The sequence below is a fragment of the Bison bison genome, unplaced genomic scaffold (assembly GCF_000754665.1).
Source record: "Bison bison bison isolate TAMUID 2011002044 unplaced genomic scaffold, Bison_UMD1.0 scf7180017864224, whole genome shotgun sequence".
NCBI classification, from domain to species: domain Eukaryota; kingdom Metazoa; phylum Chordata; class Mammalia; order Artiodactyla; family Bovidae; genus Bison; species Bison bison.
Genome location: NW_011494796.1, coordinates 264,542 through 274,040, shown reverse-complemented (window position 1 = coordinate 274,040; position 9,499 = coordinate 264,542).

Here is a 9,499-nt window from a genome sequence, read left to right as displayed (position 1 = left end):
CTGCAGTCACCATCTGCAGTGATTTTGGAGCCCAGAAAAATAAAGTCTGACACTGTTTCCACTGTTTCCCCATCTATTTCCCATGAAGTGATGAGACCGGATGCCATGATCTTCGTTTTCTGAATGTTAAGCTGTAAGCCAACTTTTTCACTCTCCACTTTCACCTTCTTCAAGAGGCTTTTGAGTTCCTCTTCACTTTCTGCAATAAAGGTGGTGTCATCTGCATATCTGAGGTTATTGATATTTCTCCTGGCAATCTTGATTCCAGCCTGTGTTTCTTCCAGTCCAGCGTTTCTCATAATGTACTCTGCATATAAGTTAAATAAACAGGGTGACAATATACAGCCTTGATGTACTCCTTTTCCTATTTGGAAACAGTCTGTTGTTCCACGCCCAGTTCTAACTGTTGCTTCCTGACCTGCATATAGGTTTCTCAAGAGGCAGGTCAGGTGGTCTGGTATTCCCATCTCTTGAAGAATTTTCCATAGTTGATTGTGATCCACACAGTCAAAGGCTTTGGCATAGTCAAGAAAGCAGAAATAGATGTTTTTCTGGAACTCTCTTGCTTTTTCTATGATCCAGCGGATGTTGGCAATTTGATCTCTGGTTCCTCTGCCTTATCTAAAACCAGCTTGAACATCTGGAAGTTCACGGTTCACATATTGCTGAAGCCTGGCTTGGAGAATTTTGAGCATTACTTTACTAGCGTGTGAGATGAGTGCAATTGTGCGGTAGTTTGAGCATTCTTTGGCATTGCCTTACTTTGGGATTTGAATGAAAACTGACCTTTTCCAGTCCTGTGGCCACTGCTGAGTTTTCCAAATTTGCTGGCATAATGAGTGCAGCACTTTCACAGCATCATCTTTCAGGATTTGGAGTAGCTCAACTGGAATTCTATCACCTCCACTAGCTTTGTTCATAGTTATGCTTTCTAAGGCACACTTGACTTCACATTCCAGGATGTCTGGCTCTAGGTCAGTGATCACACCATCGTGATTATCTGGGTCATGAAGATCTTTTTTGTACAGTTCTTCTGTGTATTCTTGCCACTTCTTAATATCTTCTGCTTCTGTTAGGTCCATACCATTTCTGTCCTTTATCGAGCCCACTTTTGCATGAAATGTTCCTTTGGTATCTCTGATTTTCTTGAAGAGATCTCTAGTCTTTCCCATTCTGTTGTTTTCCTCTATTTCTTTGCATTGATCGCTGAAGAAGGGTTTCTTATCTCTTCTTGCTATTCTTTGGAACTCTGCATTCAGATGTTTATATCTTTCCTTTCTCCTTTGCTTTTTGCTTCTCTTCTTTTCACAGCTATTTGTAAGGCCTCCCCAGTGACTCCATGGACTGCAGCATAATAGCCTTCCCTGTCCTTCACTATCTCCCAGAGTTTGCTCAGAGTCATGTTCATTTAATCATGGTTGCGCTCAACCATCTCATCCTCTGCTGTCCCCCTCTCTTTTTGCCTTCAGTCTTTCCCACCATCAGAATCTTCTCTACTGTCTATACACTCATAATTTAAGATTGTCTTGTATCAAGACAATTGCTAAGTTTATACTTTCACTCTTGCCATCTTTAATCCTTAGTCCAGCTTAATCATAAGCTTCATTATGATGAAATATATTTATTTCTTAAATAACAAAAATGACAAAATCTCAACAAATATTTGTATATAAGATAAATATTCTCTGAGAATGTCACTCTTCTCTCAAATTTCTGTAAATTATAAAGTGTTTTTATTTCATGGCACATTTTGTACACTAAATACCTCTCCATCCAAATATTTGCCACTGCACTCCTATTCATTCGGCAGATCTTCACTGAACAGTCAGTTTTTGGACTTCTCTAAACCTTTGTGACAATTGCATGCCAAATAGAACCTCTCTAATTTATTTCAAAGCAATATTTCTTTCCCTATAGCTGCTACCACATTAATTTGTGAAGCTATTATTTAATATTTTTCTTATTTATTTGATTATAAGTTTTTTTTAGAATAGGTCCGGTGAATATATCATGTTCCAGAATATGCTAGTTTTCTTTGGTGAGATGTGAAATTCAATTGGAGACTGAGGAAGAGACATGCAAATTATTCCAAAAAGGGGTTTGAGTGGAACAATAGTGACTCCATGCCATGAACTGAGTAGTATAATTGACAAAAATTTCCGCTTTTCTGTTCCAATTCTATAAATCATTTTTTCAGATCTCAAAGGTGCCTAGAATAAAATTTTTTATATCTACAATTTATGGTATATTAGCATGACCAGGAAGTTGTAAATATAATACTGTAATAATAATTGTAAATAATCTTTTTTGTACAAAACTATATTTTCTCTTTAGTCAACATATTAGACATTTTTTTATGATTCCTCTTTTCTACAGAAAGGCTGTCAACTGTAATGCAAATCAGGACTGAAGGTAGAGAAAACCATGATTTTCCTTTATTTTAGTAGGACTAAAAAGTCTTGTCACAAATTCCTTTTATGCAAATACTAATGACATGCAACATATAGTATATGAGAAAAAGTGGATATTTAAAAACTTTAAAACCAAAAATAAAAGTGTTCATCCACTGTCCTTTATTAAAAAAAGGTATTTCAGTTTACTTACATTTCTTGGAATTAAAAAAAAAATTATAAATGCTAATAACTTGTAAGACAAATATAATAATTTTATTTTAAGTAACTGGTCTAAGTTCTATTAATAAAATCTTATTTATATAAAGATTAGTTCTATAGATTTAACTTGAAGCTGTAAATGGCTTTTAATTTATGCTATTTGCAACATGAAAATTTACTTACAGTGCTGAAGAGTAAAGCTAATTAAGCTATAAGTTAAAGCAGTTTGAATAAAAGGCTAGCCTATGACACAGTTTTATGTGAAACACTGAACTTTGTTGCTGAATATATGATCAGGTTCAGAAAAGTAAGTCTGTATGAAATTATGATAATATATTTTGGTTTCTTGATTTCTCTTGTAAGATCATATGTGCATAAAAGTACTGACTCGGAAAGTAACAGTAAACAAAAAATTTCTCTATATTGTAAAAAAATCTTCTTGATTTTTTTTCTGTATCTAATTCTGGATCAAACTTGAGAAAAGGACAGACATTTTGCTTACACAAATAGACATATTAAACATTTTTTCATTTTAATTTGATATTCAAATTTCTCTGTATCCTTTTATCTGGTAACTCTACATCTCCTTTGAATGATTAGCCTGCAGCTAATAAAGTTCTTTACTCCACCAAGTTCTTAAGATGAGAAAAATTCATAGGCGGGGTCCATCTCTCAGATATACCCTTGTGTTATAAGAGGGAAAAATACAGTGATTTGGATAACTTGAATCTTTGCCAGTATCATTTCTTACTTTTAAGCCAAAGCAGCAGTGAAAACATTTTAGTTTTCTGTAGCCCGTGTGGTTTTCCAAAGGCTTATTTATGTTTTAAATCAGAGCATTCTGTCACTAGATGTCAAAAACATATTCTTCAGGGTGTTGTAAGTTAAGTAACTCATATATGATTATAGAAAGTCTATTAAAGCAGGCAGGTTTCCATAATCATTATTCATCTTCAAATATTCAGTTGAAATTGGCTTACCGTTACTCAAAAGTCGTCCTGGAATTGTCCTTGAAGCAAAAAATCCTGTTTGAAAACTCTTCTAAGTTACTAGATGGGCTTTCCTGGTGGCATCCCTGGTAAAGAATCTGCCTGCAAGGCAGGAGACCCAGGTTCAATCCCTGGGTCAAGAAGATCCCCTGAAGGGAATGGCTACCCACTCCAGCATTCTTATATGGAGAAATCCATGGACAGAGGAGCCTGGCAGGGGAGCTACAGTCTGTGGGGTTGCAGAGTTGAACATTACTGACCTACTAATGAACGCATACAGGTGGCTCAGTGTCAAGAATCTGCTTGCCAATGAAGGAGACGCAGAGGATGCAGGAGATGCAGGTTTGATCCCTGGGTGGGGAAGATTCCCTTGAAGGGTAAATGGCAACCCACTCCAGTATTTCTTGCCTGGAAAATTCCAGGGACAGAAGGGCCTGGCAGGCTGCAGCCCACGGGGTCACAAAGAGTTGGATACGACTGAGCGACTGAGCATGATCATGAACGTGAGTGACTAACACTTTCACTTTCATATCACAGATTTCCAAGCTTTTTGTTCAGGTTTACTTTCATTAAAAAAAAAAAAAAGCCAAAAACAGCATTCTTGTGGTTTGTCTGATGAAATTATCCATAGTCTCATCCAGAATTTAATTTATATAAATAGACATACAGATACATATATATTTCCAAGAATGCTGACACCAATTCTCTGTGAAAAAAGTAATTTATTAGTTTATTTTAATGAAAGAACTTTCTTTTTTCCCTCCCTCTCTCCTTTCCTTTCTTCCTCCTCCATGCCTCTCTTTCTTTTGTAGCATAATCTAGCCTTGAGTCAGCCACTGCTGACACAACATAATTACAGATTCTGACCTATTTTCTCTATGATATTTCCTTCCTTTTTCTTTCCTGATATGAAGAAAACAATTTAAATAAACCTCATACTGTTAGTTTTGGACAACTTGCTGCTCTAGGAAAAGTTTTCAATATTTCTTAATATTTATAAATCATACAAATGCTACATTGTAATATTTATTGATGAAATCTCTTGACTCATCAACCTAAATAAGGGAGCTATTGTTTACTTTATTACTCAAAACTTCTTCAGAATAATGAGACATGTTATTGACACAAACATTTATCATGCTGTTTGAGAGTAGAAACTTTTCATCTTGTCCTCAACTTTTGTTTGCTATAATTTTATATTCTTTATTGTTAGATTCTCACCAACTGTGTGATTTATCTTTTTCTGTGTAATAAGTTCTGCCAATAAATGTGTTTCCTGACCTGCTTCACTGAATGTGATATTTTTCAACAATGAAGTTACATTTTTTTGATATTATAAAAATAAAATAAAAATGTTTATTTAAAAATAATCAGTACATTTGCTTCTCAAATGACTGAGATTTTAGATAAGTGTATTTTCACTTTTGCAAAATAGAAAATGATAACAGATTCTGAGCATGCATAAAATTCACAAATCATTAGCTTTCATTGTAAAGATCCATTTCTATATGTTCCCCTTTTTGCTCTACAGCAAACTCAGAAGACTAGTTTTTCACCACTGATCGCATCAGAATTTTCTGTAAACTTAGGCTTACAGATAATTAGAATCTTACACTTTTCCTCTTCTAAAATGAATCTCATCTTCAAAAATTGCAACACTGAACCATCAGATGTCTTTTCAAAACACAAAAAGTAATCAAATACAAAGCAGAAGGGCATTAGCATTATATAAAATTAAGTGAGAAAACCACATACATGTAAGAGTTTTAGCCTATAAACATGTCTAACCTCTGCAAGTCACACTTTCCAACATTTATTAACAGCAAAGCACTATGGGAGGGCTGAATTGAGGAACATAAAAAAAGTCACCTTTTACAATGAAACTGTATCTTCAATTTTCTATGACCCCAGTAGAGTTTGTTTGCTCTTGTGAGTCAGTTGATGGCAAATAAAAGAGGTCAGGGGAGGTAAATCAGAAGGAAGGGCATGACATCGTCAGCCAATTTGTTTTCCCCTCTGTTCAAGAGAAAGTTTTTTTGTTTTTGTTTTTTTTTTTTTTTTTTTTAAATCAGCTGCCGTCTCTTTCTCAGGTCAAATTCTGAGAACTGACTCAACAAATGAACATGGTCCCTACTTACTGTGCACTGCCAAAGGAAACTGAAAGACTTCTGTCAAAATTGTTAACAAGCCTGCTTAGTCAAAGTCCACTAGGACAAGCTCTAGCACTTAGCAGTATATAAAACTAAAAATATACATTTTTTTCAGTCATTATCTATCAGAATCTCTAGCTAAAACTCATGTGATTTGTGCAATATCCTCACTGAGAAATCCTACTGTAAATAACAGAGTTTAAAAGGGACTGAATATATTCAGTGAGCAGAAATCTTTCTAATACTCTGAACTGTCTTTGCAGGCACCTCCCATATCCAGATGTAGGAAGGAGAGGTCAGGCTCACTGAATATCTGAACTTGAATGTGTTTCTCTAGGTCACACTATTCACAGAGCAATTGCTCATTAACCCTAAGACTATAACATTTGTAGTTAAGCCCTTCAATTCTCAATTTACCAAGGAATCTATTTATAAAATTATTTCTCATTCCTTTGGCATCAATTTTATTTCTTTCTCAAGACATTATTCCTAATAATATACAAACATATTTTATTTATCTAAGCTCTAATAAGGATTTCCTTTGTAGCTTAGCTGGTAAAGAATCCACCTGTAATGCAGGAGACCCCAGTTTGATTCCTGGGTTGAAAAGGTCCCCTGGAGAAGGGATAGGCTACGCACTCCAGTATTCTTGGGCTTTCCTGGTGGCTCAGACAGTAAAGAATCCACTTTCAATGAGGGAGACCTGGGTTCAGTCCCTGGGTTGGGAAGATCCCCCTGGAGGAGAGCATGGCAACCCACTCCAGAATCCCCATGGACAGAGAATCCGCATGGACAGAGGAGCATGGCAGGCTACAGCCCATGGAGTCACAGAGTCCGGCAGGACTGAGCAACTAAGGATAATACACAAGATATAATAAATAATAACAATAATCTCTCTGACCCTATATGCAACTATAGCTACTTTCTAGTTTTCTCCTGAAAAAAAAAAAAATCAAACATTTCATACTTCATGACTATGCTTCCTCAAGATTAATTTCAAATTCCAATGCTATATGGTTTACATCTTGATTCTGTCACTGGAAATTGTTTTTGGATCACTAATTATTTCCTTTTTGCTCAAAACAATGCATACTTCTCTGTCGATGTCTTAACTCCCAGTAGTGTTGGAAATGACTGTCTACTCCTTCATCAAGAAATACATATTTTCTCTTGTATTTTGTGGAATCAATCAAAATATTGCATTCTTCCCAATTCACTGGCTATTTATTTTAAACAAATTTGCTGTCTACTCTTAATCTATTCTATCTCAAGATGTATTCTTTGGTGCTCTTCTATACACTTCTCATTGTCCTCTCTCTTCCTAGAAATCTCTCATTATCATGGTCTGAATACTACCTAAAAAATCATATGTTTATATTATGTGTTGGGTTTTTTTATATATCCAACTCAATAATACTACTATTCTTTTCTTTGGGTTCAAATTCTATTTCCCAGAATACTTTTCTCTGTATGGCTTTGTGTTAGTTAGCTGATGAGGAAAATTTTTGCAAGTTTTAGAATGTGGAAGTGAAGTAGAGGACATCAACATTTTCAGGGTGGCTGGAGTCCCTCGTGTGGGTTGCAGGCTCATGTGAACCATGACATTGCCAACAAAGGCTGCTATGATCTCAAAGATTTCTGGTAACTTCAGAAGGTTCAAGAGAAACCTTGAAAACCACTCTTTTCAGGGCTTCAAGTTGAGATCTTTACTGTCAACTCCTCTGACCATCATAAGCAATTTTAAAATTCTATGAGAATTATAAGCATCATAGAGCCAAAGCCATATTCTTTATAAAGAGTAACCTCTCTCCTTTGTAAAGTTATTCTGCTTCATCATGAATTTTGGCCTTTCCATCACATTTCATAATGTATATTTCTATAAGAATTATTGCTTCTAACTCTAAAGTTGATCTTTACTCAGTCCAACTGCCTCCATCTTTCCTGCAACCACCTTAGTTGAAGATAACTCTAGGTAAACTAAATTCCTTATTTCCTTTTTTGTGTGTGTGTTTAAAACTTCAAAAAAATTTTCTACTATAGTTGTTTTACAATGTTGTCTTAGTTTCTACTGTATAGCAAAGTGAATGAGCTATACTTATACATACATATGTGTTCTCTTTATTGGATTTCCTTCCCATTTAGGTCACCACATAGCATTGAGTAGATTCCCTGAACTATACAATAGGTTCTCATTAGGGTGTCCCTTATAGCTCAGGGTAAAGAATCCACCTGTAAAGTGGGAGACCAGGGGTCGATCCCTGGGTTAAGAAGACCCCCTGGAAAAGGGAAAGGATACCCACTCCAGTGTTCTAGTCTGGAGAATTCCATGGACTGTATAGTTCATGGGGTTGCAAAGAGTTGGTAAACATATGATTTTGCTTCATAAATATCTTCTCTCCAATTATTAATTTCTCATCTATTTTATCAGTAATTTTATGTACAAACATGTATTATTTTTGATTACATTGTAGTATAAGTAAATTTTCCATTCATTTCATTTTGACACCTTCATTTAAAAACTCACTTTAACATCATATTTTTTCTTAAAAAAAAAAAAGTCATCTGCCTTAACTGCCTCCGATTGTACTTCATATTCTTTTCTCTGGTTTCTAAGCAGGTGATACTTTTCATAATTCCACTGAAAATTCTCACATTAACCTCATAAATGCCCATGACTTACTTTGAACTTACATCTAACTCAGCCTTTAGTAACCTTGGCATATTTGAATCTCTAGATTCATTATTTTTTATGCTACATTTTCTCCCTAGGATAGCTCATTTTTTACATGTATTAATATATAAGTTTTATACATATTAACTCCAGAATCTCCTTTTAACACTGATATTGACTATAGTACCTGAATTATAAGCTCATATGAAATCTCCTTTCAGACATCTAAAAGGCATCTCAAAGTTAACATGATATGAACAGAGTTTCTATCCAATTCTTTGCCCTATTACTAAATGTTGGATTCATCTAATCCAGTTACCCAGATTTAGATACCATCCTTGTCATTACCCCCAAAAAAATCATTTCAAAAGATCTTGTCCCACCAATTAAATATGTCCCAACTGAATAAAATAATATATGAAGACTAGAGGAAAAAACACTCTTTCAATGTCACTTATTAAGTTTGATAGTCAGTTATTTTACAAATTTTTAAATTGTGCCACTACTCTCACTTCAATTAAACTACACAAGGATATAGGGAACATATTCAACAGTGAGGCGAATTAGCTTAGTCTGATATTATGTTGATAAGAATAATGTTAAGCACAAATACATGTAAAAGATACCTTTTAAGACTATCCAGTTGAAACTTCGACCAACGTGACCAGTAATTTTTAGCCACTATGGCTTAATGGGCTTAGTGTTAGAGAGCCTTCTAACATTTCATAACCTGCTTGATAAACAGTGGAAAGTAAGTACAAGACTGTCCTTCACAAATATTTTTCAATTTGTAACAAGGCAAATTATACTTCCACTTTTTAAGAGTACTTTGGTAAAATGGAAATATCCAAAATACTGTTATATTTTTAGTCACACTATCTAGCAGAGCCATCATGAGAGGAAAGAAAAATCAGGAACAAAGTAATGGACTTGAAAAGAGTTTGAAAAGCCTTTGAGTGTGGCGATGTGGAAGCAAATCTATGGAACAGTCCAAATGGAGAAAAATACAGGAAATAAGGAGATCAGTATGACCTAAATCAAATCCCTTATGATTATACAGTGGAAGTGAGAAATAGA